The following is a 17,506-nucleotide window of genomic DNA, read 5'->3' as shown; positions in this document are numbered from 1 at the left end:
GTAGTTATGATTTGCATGTCTCTAATAATTAGCGACATTGAGCATCTTTTCATGTGCCTGTTGGTCATCTGTATATCTCTTTGGAGAAATGTCTACTTAGGTGTTCAGCCCATTTTTTGATTGGGTTTTTTGTTTTCTCAATATTGAGTTATATATGCTGCTTGTATATTTTGTAAATTAACTCCATGTTGGTCTCATTATTTGCAAATATTTTCTCCCAGTCCAGAGGGTTTTTTTCATTTTGTATATGGTTTCCTTTGCTGTGCAAAAGCTTTTAAGTTTAATTGTCTCATTTGTTTATTTTTGTTTTTATTTCTATTGCTTTGGGAGACTGACCTAAGAAAATATTGCTACAATTTATATCAGAGAATGTCTTTCCTATGTTCTCTTCTAGGAGTTTTATGGTGTCGTGTCTTATATTTAAGTCTTTAAGCCATTTTGAGTTTATTTTTGTGTGTGGTGTGAGGGTGTATTCTAACTTCATTGCTTTACATGAGGCTATCTAGCTTTCCTGACACCACTTGCTGAAGAGATTGCCTTTTCTTCATTGTATATTCTTGCCTCCCTTGTCAATGATTATTTGACCATAGGTGTGTGGGTTTACTTCTGGGCTCTTTATTCTGTTCCATTAATCTATATGTCTGTTTTTGTGCCAATACTGAGCTGTTTTGAATATTGTAACTTTGTAGTATTGTCTGAAGTCTGGGAAGGTTATGCCTACAGCTTTGTTCTTTTTCCTCATGACTGCTTTAGGAATTCTGGGTCTTTTGTGGTTCCACATAAATTTTAGGATTATTTGTTCTCATACTGTGAAAACTGCAATGTACAATTTGATAGGGGTATCATTAAATCTGTAGATTACTTTGGGTAGTATGGCCATTTGAACAATATTAATTCTTCCAATCCAAGAGCATGGGACACATTTCCAAACTACCTATTGGACATCTATTGAATTTCTTGATCCCACTTAAGATTTTCTGAGAGGTGGGAGAAGAATAAAAAGAAATAAGGTAGGTTTCAGTAGTGGGTTTCAGTTCATGTTGGGCTTTGTAGATCACTGTAGACTCTTGACTGTTACTCTGATTTATGTGAGGGGTTTGACCCAGAGAAATGACATAATCTTTGAGAAATTGACTTAGTGGTGAGCACTTGTTGTTGGAGCAAGAATGAAAGCAGGAAGATGATATGGAGACAATTGAAATAATCAGATATTCAAGTACTTTCAAGCAGGGTCACAGCAACGGAAAAGGTAAAAGAGGTCACATATAGCAATGAACAATTAGACAATAAAATTTTAAAATGCCATTTATAATAGCTTCAAAAATAAATACTGGGGGAGACCTTCAAGATGGCGGAGGAGTTAGACGTGGAGATCACCTTCCTCCCAACAAATACATCAGACATACATCTACATGTGGAACAACTCCTACAAAACACCTACTGAATGCTGGCAGGGGACTTGCGACTTCCAAAAGGCAAGAAACTCCCCCACGAAACTGGGTAGGGCAAAAGAAAAAACAGAGACAAAAGTATAGGAATGGGACCTGCACCTCGGGGAGGGAGCTGTGAAGGAGGAAGTTTCCACACACTAGGAAGCCCCTTTACTGATGGAGACGGGGTTGGCGGTGGGGAGGCTTCGGAACCACGGAGGAGAGCACAGCAGCCGGGCTACAGAGAACAAGGCAGAGAGATTCTTGCATGGAGGATCACTACCAACCAGCACTCACCAACCTGAGAGGCTTGTCTGCTCACTGGCCAAGATGGGTGGGGGCTGGGAGCTGAGGCTCTGCCTTCGGAGGTCAGATCCCAGGGAGAGGACTGAGGTTGCCTGAATGAACACAGCCTGGAGTGGGCTAGTGCACCACAGTGGGCTGGGAGGGAGTCTGGGGGAAACTCTGGAACTGTCTGAGAGGCAAGAGACCATTGTTTCAGGGTGTGTGAGGAGAGGGGATTCAGAGCACCACCTGGGCAAGCTCCAGAGATGGGCACCAGCCAAGCCAAGGTTATTAGCATGGACGCCAGAGATGGGCATGAAATGCTAAGGCTGCTGCTGCCGCCACCAAGAAGCCTGTGTGCAAGCACAGGTAACCATCCACACCACCCCTCCAGGGAGCCTGTGCAGCCCGCCACTGTCAGGGTCCCATGATCCAGGGACAACTTCCCAGGGAGAACCCACAGTGCACCTCAATGCTGTTACAATGTTACACATGCCTCTGCCACCACCGGCTCCCCCTGAATCCCATACCCCTCATTCCCCATGGCCTGAGTGAGTCAGAGCCCTGTAATCAGCTGCTCCTTTAACCCCATCCTGTCAGGGCAGGAACAGACTTCCTCAGGTGATCTACAGACTGAGGTGGGGCTAATCCAAAACTGAACCCCAGGAACTGTGTGAACTGAGAAGAGAAAGGGAAATTTTTTCCAGCAACCTCAGGAGCAGCAGATTAAATCTCCACAATCAACTTCATGTACCCTGCATCTCTGGAATACTGGAACAGACAATGAATCATCCCAAAATTGAGGTGGTGGTCTTAGGGAGCAACTGTAGACTTCGGTTTGCTGTACACCACTGTCTAGCTTCTGACTTTAAGTTTCTCTTAGTTTAGTATTTAGAGTTTATTATCATTGGTAGATTTGTCTTTTGATTTGGTTGCTCTCTTAAAATTTTTATATATATACACATTTTATTTTCATTTTTCTCTTTTTGTGAGTGTATATGAGTATGCTTCTTTTGTGATTTTGTCTTTATAGCTTTGTTTTTAGTATTTATCCTAGGGTTCTGTCTGAACTTTTTTTTTTGTATATTTGTCTTAATTTTTAGTATAGTTTTTAGTGCTTGTTATCACTGGTGGATTTGTATTTTGGTTTGGTTGCTCTCTTCTTTCTTTCTTTACCTTTTCTTTTTATCTTTATTTTTAATAATTTTTTTTATTTTAAAAAATTTATTTCTTTTTATTTTATATTTTTCTTTCCTTCTTTCTTTCTTTTTTCATCCCTTTTCTCCTGAACTGTGTGGCTGAGAAGGTTTTGGCACTCTGGTGAGGTGTCAGGCCTGTGTCTCTGAGGTGGGAGAGCGGAGGTCAGGACATTGGTCCACAAGACACCTCTGGGATCCATGTACTATCAAACAAAAAAAGCTCTCCAAGAGATCTCCATCTCAGAGCTAAGACCCAGCTCCACTCAACAACCAGAAAGCTACAGTGCTGGACACCCTATGCCAAGCAAATAGCAGCACAGGAACACAACCCCACCCATAGCAGAGGGGCTGCCATAAATCATAATAAGGTCACAGACACCCCAAAACACACCACCAAATATGGTCCTGCCCACCAGAAAGACAAGATCCAGCCTCATCCACCAGAACACAGCACTAATCCCCTCCACAAGGAAGCCTACACAACACACTGAACAAACATTACCCACTGGGGGTAGACACCAAAAACAATGGGAACTATGAACCTGCTGCTTGTGAAAGCAAGATGCCAAACACAGTAAGTTAAGCAAAATGAGAAGACAGAGAAACACACAGGAGAAAAAGGAGTAAGGTAAAAAGCCACCAGACCAAACAAATGAAGAGAAAATAGGCAGTCTACCTGACAAAGAATTCAGAGTAATGATAGTAAAGATGATATAAAATCTTGGAAATAGAATGGAGAAAATACAAGAAACAGTTAACAAGGACCTAGAAGAATTAAACAGCAAACAAACAATGATGAACAACACAAAAAATGAAATTTTAAATTCTCTAGAATGAGTCAATAGCACAATAACTAAAGCAGAAGAATGGACAGGTGATCTGGAAGAAAAAATAGTGGAAATAGCTACTGCAGAGCAGAATAAAAAAGAAAGAATGAAAAGAATTGAGGACAGTCTCAGAGACTTATGGAACAACAGTAAATGCAACAACATTCAAATTATAGGGGTCACAGAAGAAGAAGAGAAAAGGAAACAGACTGAGAAAATATTAGAAGAGATTACAGCTGAAAACTTCTCTAATATGGGAAAGGAAATAGTCAATCAAGTCCAGGAAGTGCTGAGAGTCCCATAAAGGAAAAATCCAAGGAGAAACACGCCAAGACACATATTAATCAAACTATCAAAAATTAAACACAAAGAAAAGATATTAAAAGCAGCAAGGGAAAAAACAACAAATAACATACAAGGGAATCCCCATAAGGTTAACAGCTGACCTTTCAGCAGAATTGCTACAAGCCAGACAGGAGTGGTAAGACATATTTAAAGTGATGAAAAAGAAAACCTACAACTAAGATTACTCTACCCAGCAAGGATCTCATTCAGATTTGTGGGAGAAATTAAAACCTTTACAGAAAAGCAAAAGCTAAGAGAATTCAGTGCCACCAAACCAGCTTTATAACAAATGCTATGGAACTTCTCTAGGCAGGAAACACAAGAGAAGGAAAAGACCTACAATAACAAACCCAAAATAATTAAGCAAATGGTAATAGAAACATACATATCGTTAATTACCATAAAGGAAAAATGGATTAAATGCTCCAACCAAAAGACACAGACTGGCTGAATGGATACAAATATATATATATATATATATATATATATATATATATATATATATATGCTGTCCACAAGAGACCCACTTCAGACCTAAGGACACATACAGACTGAAAGTTAGGGGATGGAAAAGATATTCCATGCAAATGGAAATCAAAAGAAGGCTGGAGTAGCAATTCTCATATCAGACAAAATATACTTTAAAATAAAGACTATTACAAGAGACAAAGAAAGACACTACATAATGATCAAGGGATCAAACCAAGAAGATATAACAATTGTAAATAATTATGCACCCAATGAAGGAGCACCTCAATACATAAGGCAAATGCTAACAGCCATAAAAGGGGAAATCGACACAAGCACAATAAGAGTAGGGGACGTTAACACCCCACTTTCACCAAAGAACAGATCATCCAAAATGAAAAAAGTAAGGAAACTCAAGCTTTAAATGATACACTAAACAATATGGACTTAATTGATGTTTATAGGATATTCCATCCAAGAAAAAAGAATACACTTTCTTCTCTAGTGCTTATGGAACATTCTCCAGGATAGATCATATTGTGGGTAACAAAGCAAGTCTTGGTAAATTTAGGAAAATTTAAATCATAACAAGTATCTTTTCCGACCACAACGCAATGAGATTAGATATCAATTACAGGAAGAAATCTGTTAAAAAAAAATACAAACATGTGATGGCTAAACAATACACTACTTAACCAAGAGATTGCTGAAGAAATCAAAGAGGAAACCAAAAAATACCTAGAAACAAATGACAATGAGAACACAACAACCCAAAACCTATGGGATGCAGTAAAAGCAGTTCTAAGAGGGAAGTTTATAGCAATACAATCCTACCTCAATAAACAAGAAACATCTCAAATAAACAACTAACGTACACCTGAAGCAATTAGAGAAAGAAGAACAAAAGAAACCCCCAAACTGAGAAGAAGGAAAGAAATCATAAAGATCCAAGTAGAAAGAAATGAAAAATAAATGAAAAAAACAATAGCAAACATCAATAACACTAAAAGCTAGTTCCTTGAGAAGAAAAATACAATTGACAAACCATTAGGCAAACTCATAAAGAAAAAAAGGGAGAAGACTCAAATCGATAGAATTAGAAATAAAAAAGGAAAAGTAACACCTGCATTGCAGAAATACAAAGGATCATGAGAGATTACTGCAAGCAACTCTATGCCAATAAAAAGGAAAACCTGGAAGAAATGGATAAATTCTTAGAAAAGCACAATCTTCTGAGGCCGAACCAGGAAGAAATAGAAAATAAAAACAGACAAAATGCAAGAACTGAAATTGAGACTGTCATTAAAAATCTTCCAACAAACAAAAGCTCAGGACCAGATGGCTTCACAGGCAAATTCTATCAAACATTTAGAGAAGAGCTAACACCTATCCTTCTCTAACTCTTCCAAAATATAACAGAGGGAGGAACCCTCCCAAATCATTCTACGAGGCCAACATCACCCTGGTACCAAAACCAGACAAGGATGTCACAAAGAAAGAAAACTACAGGCCAATATTACTGATGAACATAGATGCAAAAATCTTCAACAAAATACTAGCAAACAGAATCCAACAGCACATTAAAAGGATCATACACCATGATCAAGTGGGGTTTATCTCAGGAATGCAAGGATTCTTCAATATATACAAATCCATCAATGTGATACCACATATTAACAAGTTGAAGGGGAAAAAACATATGATCATTTCAATAGATGCCGAAAAAGCTTTCAACAAAATTCAACAGCTATTTATGACAAACCCCTCCCAGAAAATAGGTATATAGGGAACTTACCTCAAGATAATAAAGGCCACATATGACAAACTCACAGCTAACATCGTTCTCAATGGTGAAACTCTGAAAGCATTTCCACTTAGATCAGCAACAAGACAACGTTGTCCACTCTAACCACTATTGTTCAACATAGTTTTGGAAATTTTAGCCACAGCAAACAGAGAAGAAGAAGAAATAAAAGGATTACAAATCAGAAAAGAAGAACTAAAGCTGTCACTGATGCACATGACATGATACTATACATAGAGAATCCTAAAGAAGCTACCAGAAAACTATTAGAGCTTATCAATGAATTTGGTAAAGTAGCAGGATACAGAATTAATGCACAGTAATTTCTTGCATTCCTATATAGTAATGATGAATATTCTGAAAGAGAATTAAAGAAACACTCCAATTTACCATTGCAAAAAAAAGAGTAACATACCTAGGAATAAACCTACCTAAGGAGACAAAAACCTGTATGCCAAAATCTATAAGACACTGATGAAAGAAATTAAAGATGGTACAAACAGATGGAGATATATATCATGTTCTTGGATTGGAAGATTAACATTATGAAAATGACTATACTACCCAAAGCAACCTACAGATTCAATGAAATCCCGATCAAACAACCAGTGGCATTTTCACAGAACTAGAACAAAAAATTTCACAATTTGTATGGAAACACAAAAGACCCAGAATACCCAAAACAATCTTGAGGAAGAAAAACAAAGCTGGAGGAATCAGACTCCCTGACTTCAGACTACACTACAAAACTACAGTAATCAAGACATTATGGTACATGCACAAAAACAGAAATATAGATCAATGGAACAGGATAGAAAGCCCAGAGATAAAACCATGCACAAATTATTTTTTAACATCTTTATTGGAGTATATTGCTTTACAATGGTTTGTTAGTTTCTGCTTTATAACAAAGTGAATCAGTTATACATATACATATGTTCCCATATCTCTTCCCTCTTGCATATCCCTCTCTCCCACCCTCCCTATCCCACCCCTCTAGATGGTCACAAAGCACCAAGCTGATCTCCCTGTGCTATGAGGCTGCTTCCCACTAGCTATCTATTTTATGTTTGGTAGTTTATATATGTCCATACCACTCTCTCACTTTGCTTACCCTTCCCCCTCCTCATACCCTCAAGTCCGTTCTCTAGTAGGTCTGTGTCTTTATTCCTGTCTTACCCCTAGGTTCTTCATGACCTTTTAAAAAAAAAAAAAACTCTTAGAGGAAAACATAGGCAGAACACTCTATGAAATAAATCACAGCAAGATCCTTTTAGACCCACCTCCTAGAGAAATGGAAATAAAAACAAAAATAAACAAATGGGACCTAATGAAACTTTAAAGCTTCTGCACAGCAAAGGAAACCATAAACAAGACCAAAAGACAACCCTCCGAATGGGAGAATATATTTGCTAATGAAGCAACTGACAAAACATTAATCTCCAAAATTTACAAGCAGCTCATGCAGCTCAATAACAAAAGAAACAAACAACCCAATCCAAAAATGGGCAGAAGACCTAAATAGACATTTCTCCAAAGAAGATATACGGATTGCCAACAAACACATGACAGAATGCACAGCATCATTAATCACTAGAGAAATGCAAATCAAAACTACAATGAGATATCATCTCACACCAGTTAGTATGGCCATCATCAAAAAATCTAGAAACAATAAAGGCTGGAGAAGATGTGGAGAAAAGTGAACCCTCCTGCACTGTTGCTGGGAATGTAAAGTGATACAGCCACTATGGAGAACAGTATGGAGTTTCCTTAAAAGACTACAAATAGAGCTACCATATGACCCAGCCATTCCACTACTGGGCATATACCCTGAGAAAACCATAATTCAAAGAGTCATGTACCAAAATGTTCATTGCAGCTCTATTTACAATAGGCAGGACATGGAAGCAACCTTAGTATCCATCAACAGTTGAATGGATAAAGAAGATGTAGCACATATATACAATGGAATATTACTCAGCCATAAAAAATACCGAAATTGAGTTATTTGTAGTAAGGTGGATGGACCTAGAGTCTGTCATACAGAATGAAGTAAGTCAGAAAGAGAAAAACAAATACCATATGCTAACACACATATATGGAATTATTTTTGATAAAGGAGGTAAGAATATACAATGGAGAAAAGACAGCTTCTTCAATAAGTGGTGCTGGGGAAACTGGACAGCTACATGTGAAAGAATGAAATTAGAAAACTCCCTAACTCCATACACAAAAATAAACTCAAAATGGATTAAACACCTAAGTGTAATGTCAGACACTATGAAATCCTTAAAACAAAACCTAGGCAGAACACTCTATGACATAAAGCACAGCACGAAACTTTTTGACTCACCTCCTAGAGAAATGGAAATAAAAACAAAAATAAATGGGACCTAATGAAATTTAAAATCTTTTTCACTGCAAAGCAAACCATAAACAAGACGAAAAGACAACCCTCAGAATGGGAGAAAATATTTGCCAATGAAGCACCTGACAAAGGATTAATCTCCAAATTTTACAAGCGGCTCATGCAGCTCAATATCAAGAAAATAAACAACCCAATCCAAAAATGGGCAGAGGACCTAAATAGACACTTCTCCAAAGAAGATATACAGATTGCCAACAAACACATGAAAGGATGCTCAGCATCGCTAATCATTAGATAAAAGCAAATCAAAACTACAATGAAGTATCACCTCACACCAGTCAGAATGGCCATCATCAAATAATCTACAAACAATAAATACAGAGAGGGTGTGGAGAAAATGAACACTCTTGCACTCTTGGTGGGAATGTAAATTGATACAGCCACTATGGAGAACAGTTTAGAAGTTCCTTTAAAAACTAAAAGTAGAACGACCATACAACCCAGCAATCCCACTACTGGGCACATACACTGAGAAAAACATAATTCAAGAAGAGTCATGTGCCACAATATTCAGTGCAGCACTATTTACAATAGCCAGGACATGGAAGCAACCTAAGTGTCCATCAACAGAAGAATGGATAAAGAAGATGTGGCACATATATACAATGGAATTTTACTCGGCCATAGTTAGGTGGATGGACCTAGGGAGTGTCATACACAGTGAAGTAAGTCAGAAAGAGAAAAATAAATACTGTATACTAACACATATATATATGGAATCTAAAAAAAATGGTTCTGAAGAACTTAGGGGCAGGACAGGAATAAAGACCCAGACGTAGGGAATGGACTGAGGACATGGGGAGGGGGAAGGGTAAGATGGGACGAAGTGAGAGAGTGGCATGGACTTATATATACTACCAAATGTAAAATAGATGGCTAGTGAGAAGCAGCCACATAGCACAGGGAAATCAGCTCAGTGCTTTGTCACTACCTAAAGGGGTGGGATATAGAGGGTGGGAGGGAAACACAAGATGGAGGAGATATGGGGATATATGTATATGTATAGCTGATTCACTTTGTTATAAAGAAGAAACTAACACACTATTGTAAAGCAATTATGCTCCAATAAAGTTGTTTAGGAAAAAAAAAGGAAAGACTAAAAAAAATAAAAGGGTGAAGAAATAATATTTCCCATTAGAGTGATATTTCCATAAGACTCATATGTTTTTTAAAATATTTTATTTAATCTTCATATTAGATTTTTGAGTTAGATATTTTTTTCACTTACTAGCTGAGAAAATGAGTTTCGTGGATTTAAGTAATTTTCCAAAAGTTATGGCTATTAAATGATACTTAAGGTCCTAATAGAATTATCTTTCAAATCTAGTTATTTTATAGATAAATAGATAGGGAGAGAGAGAGGGGGAGAGAGAGAGAGAGATGTGTGTGTATTTTTTTAAAAGGACAGTGAGTTTAGTGTGGTATGCCAAAAGAAACATGAATGTGACATGAATATTGGTTGTGACAGAGGAAATGAAAGAATGAGATGACTCCAAGTGTTTTTTTGAAAGAAAACTCAGTCAGCAAGATCTATTCGCTTGTTAGCTATCAGGAGAAAAAGCTATGGACTAATCAATGCCAATAACACCTTTTTAGTCTGGGTGAATTAGGAAATGGTCAGTCAATTAACAGAACTTTAATAGTCAAAGTTTAGGGTTAGTGAGAGGAGAAATACAAAATTACTTGTAGAATGCTGATTTTAAGGTCATTTCAGGACCTCTCAATGGAAATTCACAACAGGAGTTCTGGGGAGATGAGAAGAGAAATAACATTGATGTTATTGATATATTACTGTTAGAAGTTTAAAAATGTGTGTTTGGGAAGTTTTATTGACCATAAATTTATAAGGTGTTATATTGGCTTCAAATCAAAGACAGTTAATGCAGTGGAAAAAAAAACAGGTTGGAGCCAGGGTTGTGACTACATGTTCTTTTACTTTAAATAATAATAGAAAATACACATGCAGTCCATCTATACTAACTTCAAACACTTGTAATGTATGAATGAATTTGTGTGTAAATATTTTATAATCTAACAAAAGAATAAAATACATTGTTTTTGTGAAAAAATGAATAAATAAATAAATACTGAAAGCTTCAACAAAAGGTGTGCAAGACCTTTACACTGATCACTATAAACTTGCTGCTGAGAGAAAATAAATAATTGGCGAAATATCCCTTGTTCATGGATCAAAAGACTCAGTATTGCTGAGTTATCATTTCTTCCCAAATTGATCTATAGATTTAATGTAACTCCAATCAAACTGCCAGTGGGATTTTTAAAGAAATTGACAAGCTAATATAAAATGTACATAACAATGAATACTACTTGGAACAGCCAAGATGATTTTAATAAGGAACATCAAAGTTGGAGAATTAATTTTAGGATTGCATTATAGAGCTACACTAATTAAGACAGTATGCTCTCAGCATAAGAATAGACAAGAGATCAATAGACAATAATAGAAAATCCAGAAATAGACCCACAACATATATGGTCAATTGATTTTCAACAAAAATCCTAAGATAATTCAACGGACAAAAAAAATAATCTTGTCAACAAATGGTACCCTTACAGTTGGATACTGATACAGAAATTAATGAAGCTTTGACCTTTGCTTCACACCATACAAAAATCAATTGAAATGTATCACAGACTAAAATGTAAGATCTAAGACTCTACAATTCCTGGAGGAAAATAGGAGAAAATCTTAGTTACAGTGGGGTAGGCAAATTGTTTTTAAAAATCAGTATCCAGGGGCTTCCCTGGTGGCGCAGTGGTTGAGAGTCCGCCTGCCGATGCAGGGGACACGGGTTTGTGCGCCGGTCCGGGAAGATCCCACATGCCGCGGAGTGGCTGGGCCCGTGAGCCACGGCCGCTGAGCCTGCACGTCCAGAGCCTGTGCTCCGCAACGGGAGAGGCCACAACAGTGAGAGGCCCGTGTACAGCAAAAAAAAAAAAAAAAAAAAAAAAAAATCAGTATCCAGGAGTAGTATTGTTGGGTCACATGGTAGTTCTATTTTTAGTTGTTTTTTTTTAAGGAATCTCCATACTGTTCTCCATAATGGCCGTATCAATTTACATTCCCACCAAGAGTGTAGAAGTGTTCCCTTTTCTCCACACCTTCTCCAGCATTTATTGTTTGTAGATTTTTGATGATGACCATACTCTTCTATGTGAAGTGATAGCTCATTTTAGTTTTGATTTGCACTTCTCTAGTAATTAGTGATGTGGAGCATCTTTTCATGTGCCAGCAATCCCACTTCTGGGCATATGCCCAGAGAAAACCATAATACCAAAAGGTAAATTCACTCCAATATTCATTGCAGTAGTATTTACAATAGCCAGGACATGGAAACCACCTAAATGTCCATCAACAGGCGAATGGATAAAGAAAAGGTGGTACATATATACAATGGAATATTACTCAGCCATAAAAAGGAACAAAATAATGACATTTGCAGCGACATGGATGGGCCTAGGGATTGTCATGCAGAGTGAGGTAAGTCAGAAAGAGAAACACAAATATTGTATAATATTGCTTATATGTGGAATCTAGAAAAATGATCCAGATGAACCCATTTGCAAAGCAGAAAGAGTGACACAGACATAGAGAACAAATGCATGGATAACAAGGGAGTAAAGGGGGGGTGGGATGAATTGGGGGATTGGGATTGACATATTTACACTACTATGTATAAAATAGATAACTAATGAGAACCTACTGTATATCACAGGGAACCCTACCCAATGCTCTGTTGTAACTTAAATGAGAAGGAAATCCAAAAAGGAGGATATATATGTATATGTATAGCCAATTTGCTTTACTGTAAAGCAGAAACTAACACAACATTGTAAAGCAACTATACTCCAATAAAAATTATTTTTAGAAAAACAAAAGTACAAAGAAATATATAGATTTGAGTTGAGAAAATACAGTATCATGTTACATTGCAAATGAACAAATTGATAAGTAAAGATATAAAAGGTTTTGTTCAGTGTTAGGGCAAGAAAATGCTGAAATCAAACTTTGAGCATGGGTTTATCTCCTAATTCATTTCTTTTTATCTTATCATATTGCCAGATATTTACTTAATAAAATGAAATATATGTTTGAAAAAATCAGTATCCAAAATTTATAAAGTCAGTCATAAAAAGACAGACAGCCCAATAGAAACATGGGCAACAGACACTGCACACAGAAAAAAAATGATGCATCCAAATGGCCAATAAAAGTACTTTCAAAGCTTCTAAAAGTCATTAATACTTAATAAACAGTTTATTCAAAACACAAGGATAGATCACTACTCACAATGTACACCAGATGTGTAAAACGTTCAACAGTGTGGAAATGATCAACTAATTTAAAGAGATAACATAAACAGCAAATACAGTACACCACTGCTAGGGGGTTTAAATTGGTCCAAGTATTTTGGAAAACAGTTTGGCATTATCTATCAAAGTACAAGATGCATATACTTCTGGGAATATACCCTAGAGAAATGTGTGAACAGGTGCACTAGCAGGTATGAAGAAAATGTCACAGTATCCCTAATAGCTCCAAATAGGAAACGACTTAAAGGTCAACCAAGAGTAGAACAAAGAGAGAAAAGAAGTGTTGTATAGCCATACAATGATATTCTAAAATACACCAGTGAATAAACTAAAACTATATAGTGTTAATTGAAAGAGACAAAAAGATGGCATGCAGTATAATTCCTTTTTTATAAAGTTCAAAAACTGAAAAACTTAACTATAGCTTTTAGAGATGCCTCTATACTGGTGGTTAAAAAACATAAAGAAAAACAGGAAAGTGATTATTAGGAGTCAGGATTGTGGTTACTTCTAGTGGAGAAGGTATAGGATGTAATTTAACAAGGAAACTTGTGTCTTTTGAAGGATTGGTAATGTTATTTTTCTTGACTTTGTATTTCTTGACTAACAATAAAAGCGTGATCAGTTTATAATTATCCACTCTCAGTTATACAGCTAAAGTTTATGAACTTTCTAAATGTGTTCATCATGTGCCCCCAAAAAACGAAGGGCTTTTATTTTTTGTTTTTCTTAAAGACAAAAGAGAGGGGGAAATCTATCCACTATAATATTAGGTCAGAGCCCTTTTCAAGAGTGTAAAGTCAACCCTCCTAAAAAGAAAATCAATTCTTTTAGCATTGGCTGCACAAGAGTAAACTTTCCTATACATTTTGGTACCTATAAGGTGATGGAAATTAATGGGGTCAACTTCCCTATAAGATGGGAAACTGGACTTCCCTGGTGGCGCAGTGGTTGAGAGTCCGCCTGCCGATGCAGGGGACGCGGGTTCGTGCCCCGGTCCGGGAAGATCCCACATGCCGCGGAGCAGCTGGGCTCGTGAGCTATGGCCACTGAGCCTGCGCGTCCGGAGCCTGTGCTCCGCAACGGGAGGTGCCACAACAGTGAGAGGCCCGCGTACCACAAAAAAAAAAAGATGGGAAACTAATAGACTGACATGTCACCTAGTGACCCTCTCAAAATAAATTTTCATCTTGCAAAAGAGTTTTAATTTATTCCTCAGTTCTTTTAACCTTTTTTGAAAATGTCTTTGAAAGGCCATATGTACTTTTAATTAAAAGTAATAATATATGATAATTGAAAATTACACAGTTATAAGATTTTAGACCTTTGACCCTCTGCATAATATGGCTGTCAAACTGTGAATAAATTATCAAAATCTTTATTACGTCTTCAAGATCCAACCTCTCGGACCTCAATTGGGAATAGTGTCTCCTTGATCACTGTTCTCTCTGCTGTTACTTTGCTCTGCCTTAGCACTTGCCATCCCCTTTCACTGGTACAGTACACCCCAGATATGCTTACCTACCCACAGTTTACTCTTCTGTTCATTCAGGTCTTTGCCCAAAGAGCCACTTTGGAAGAGCTTTTCTAAACAATTTTCTCTAACCCATGTCTAACTATTATTTGTCGTGTGTGTTTGTGTGTGTGTGTAAAATTCCCTCAAGAATTTAGGCGGACAAGGACTTTGGTCACCATCATAATATCCCTAGCACACAAGAGACTAGCTGGCACTTGTTATATAATTAGGAAAAATTTGTGAATAAATTAATTAATTTCTATTAGTCCACTGAGTGGAATACATTCTTTCCTACTTTTTACAGATAAGAAAACTGAGGCTGAGAGAGTTCAATTTTTTTCAGGGTCACACAAGGTATGAGGAGGTAGAAATGAGTTTGAAACCAATAAAAGAATTATTTGATGTGTCCAATCCTAAAGGCATATTTCAGGCAAAACTGAACTCACTGATGGAATAAGTCTAACTCTAATAATTCAATAGGAATGAAAAAGAATGCTCAGAAGAGTAGTTGTAGTTGACAGAAGAGATTAAAAACACTAAATGCAAAAATTAAAAAAGAAGAAGAGAAGAACAACAACAACAACAAGAAAAAGAACAAGAAGAACAAGAAGGACAAGAACAAGAAGAAGAACAAGAAGAAGAAGAAGAAGAAGAAGGAGAAGGAGAAGAAGGAGAAGAAATGTGGGCTCAACCATGAAATGTACTTTATTGGAGAAGTAAAAGAATATACACACTAAGTGCTCACAGGGTAGAGATCACAGCCCGATTACAGACAAGCAGATGGCAAAGCAAGATCAGGTGATGATCCTGCTGCTCTTCTTCCAACAACATGGTGTCTTCTTCAGGAACCAGGCCTTTTCTCTGTCAGCTGTCAATCCAGGAGGGAGGTTAAGGAAGAAGCAGTCCATCACCATGGCTGAAGGGAGGATGATGGAGTCCTAGGACTAAGATAAGCTTAGATCTTGTTGTTTCATGGTCCTGATGAAATCTGGTGCTGTTACTTGTGCTTGGGTGGACACTTCTGCTGGCAGGGTGTGCATGGATGCACAGGAGGACATTTCTGCTGGCACAGTGGATGTGGCACTGCACAGGTGGGCATGGAGGACAGGGACATGGCTCCAGACAGTTTAGAGGTGGGCAAGGTTCAGGGCACTTATGTGGGCAAGGCTCAGGGCACTTAGGTATGAAAACAGGAGGTGACTGGCAGGGCTGCTTGCACTGATGCTGCTTGTAAGTCATCTTTCCTGGGTCTCAAGGAATCTGAAATACAAACAGACAACACTGTTCATAACAGAGACAGTCCTACTGGTAGAACAATTAGCTGGGCACACAACCCTTCCGTCTCCAAGGACTTTCTTTGATCCCTTATAGAGTCTTTATAGTTTTGTGTAACTTCTTCACCATTTTTTTTTAGCACCTCTTGCCCTCAGATCTTCAGTTTTTTCTGGTTAATCTCTCATTCTACCACTTTCTAAAGACAAAATTTCCTATGCAGGTGTTGTGTGAATACAAACACTATCTGGAGAAGAACCCGGAAATAAATTGTAGCCAATCCCAAAACAAATCTCTACTTATATCTCCCATGAGGCCCTGGTTGCTGGTCTAACTGACGTGACTGTGGGCTTTTAAGGAGAAATGCAGAGGTCCAAACCCAGCACTCAATGGGATTGAACTCTGAGAGGGATGCATTTGGAACTAATGTAGGGTGGGCTACAGCACAGCATTTCATCTCTCTTACTCTCCTTCAGTTTAAGATCATAGCTCTGACTACATTTCTCTCATCACATTCAGGATCACCTACCAAATACCAGTTAAAATTTACCCCTAAAACCTCATTATCTTCTTTTCCGCATATGGAGCACTAATTGGTTAAAATAAAGTCACCTACACCTCCAGGTTCAATCTTACCACTCAAGTGCCAAAAAGACCTCTAAGATTTGTACTCACCGCAGGCTCCAAAGAAAACCTATCACTGAGTGTCACGAAGATAGCACCACTGAGATGGAGACTCCTTTTATAAGGGCCAGGCAGCCCCACACAGGGAGAACAGCCCAGGACTGACATGATGCACTTATTTCCCAACCCAAATACCATCTGCTGGCAAAATGACTTGCCACACTCATGCTGATATCACAAAACTTCTTTGTCCACGATCTTCCTCACCCTTCACTGAGGAAGTGCACAGTGATTCACTCGAGACCTTGTCTCATATTTCCTATGCCAGTGTAATGTGCCAATTAGGAAATAGGAGAAAATCTTTGACAGCATGTTGCTCTTCCATAGTCAGAGATGGTGCTTCCCCCACTCCCCAGCTCCCAAGCATCTGGTATGTAAAACTCACTACCTCATTCAATTTCGCCTGCCCAGCACCCAGCTTTGTTTCCCCTGGTGGTAGAGACCAGGGTTTGCTAAACCCACATATTTTAACCCCTACCCGCAGTTTTTCTAAACTCCCCTTTTACCATGTTCTACTGGTCTCTTGGCTTTTCTTGACAATTAAATGACTTAAACAGAGCCACAAAATCTTATCTTGATTTCCTAGTGTTGACAGTCCCATGTTGGGTGTGTTTTCAGATAGCTCCCTAAATGAGCTTGAACAGGACTGCATGATCCCTCAGTTTCCTAGGCCATAAGATTACAGGCTGGGGCCACTTCCTAAAGCTCTACATTTGCATATTTACACACTGATCTGGTCTCTGGGGTCCCCACGACCATGAGTGACTTGTGGTCTACTAGAAACCCAAAGTCCTCTCTTCTCATTACCTTCAAAATTGATTCAATGTCTAGGATGTACCCATTTAGAAGTTTTCCACTCATACTCCCAAAATATCTTGTGCTACTTTCCCCTACAAAAGTTAATTCAATG

This window comes from Tursiops truncatus, chromosome 1 (assembly GCF_011762595.2).
Source record: "Tursiops truncatus isolate mTurTru1 chromosome 1, mTurTru1.mat.Y, whole genome shotgun sequence".
Classification (NCBI taxonomy): Eukaryota; Metazoa; Chordata; class Mammalia; order Artiodactyla; family Delphinidae; genus Tursiops; species Tursiops truncatus.
This window is presented reverse-complemented; position numbering follows the sequence as displayed.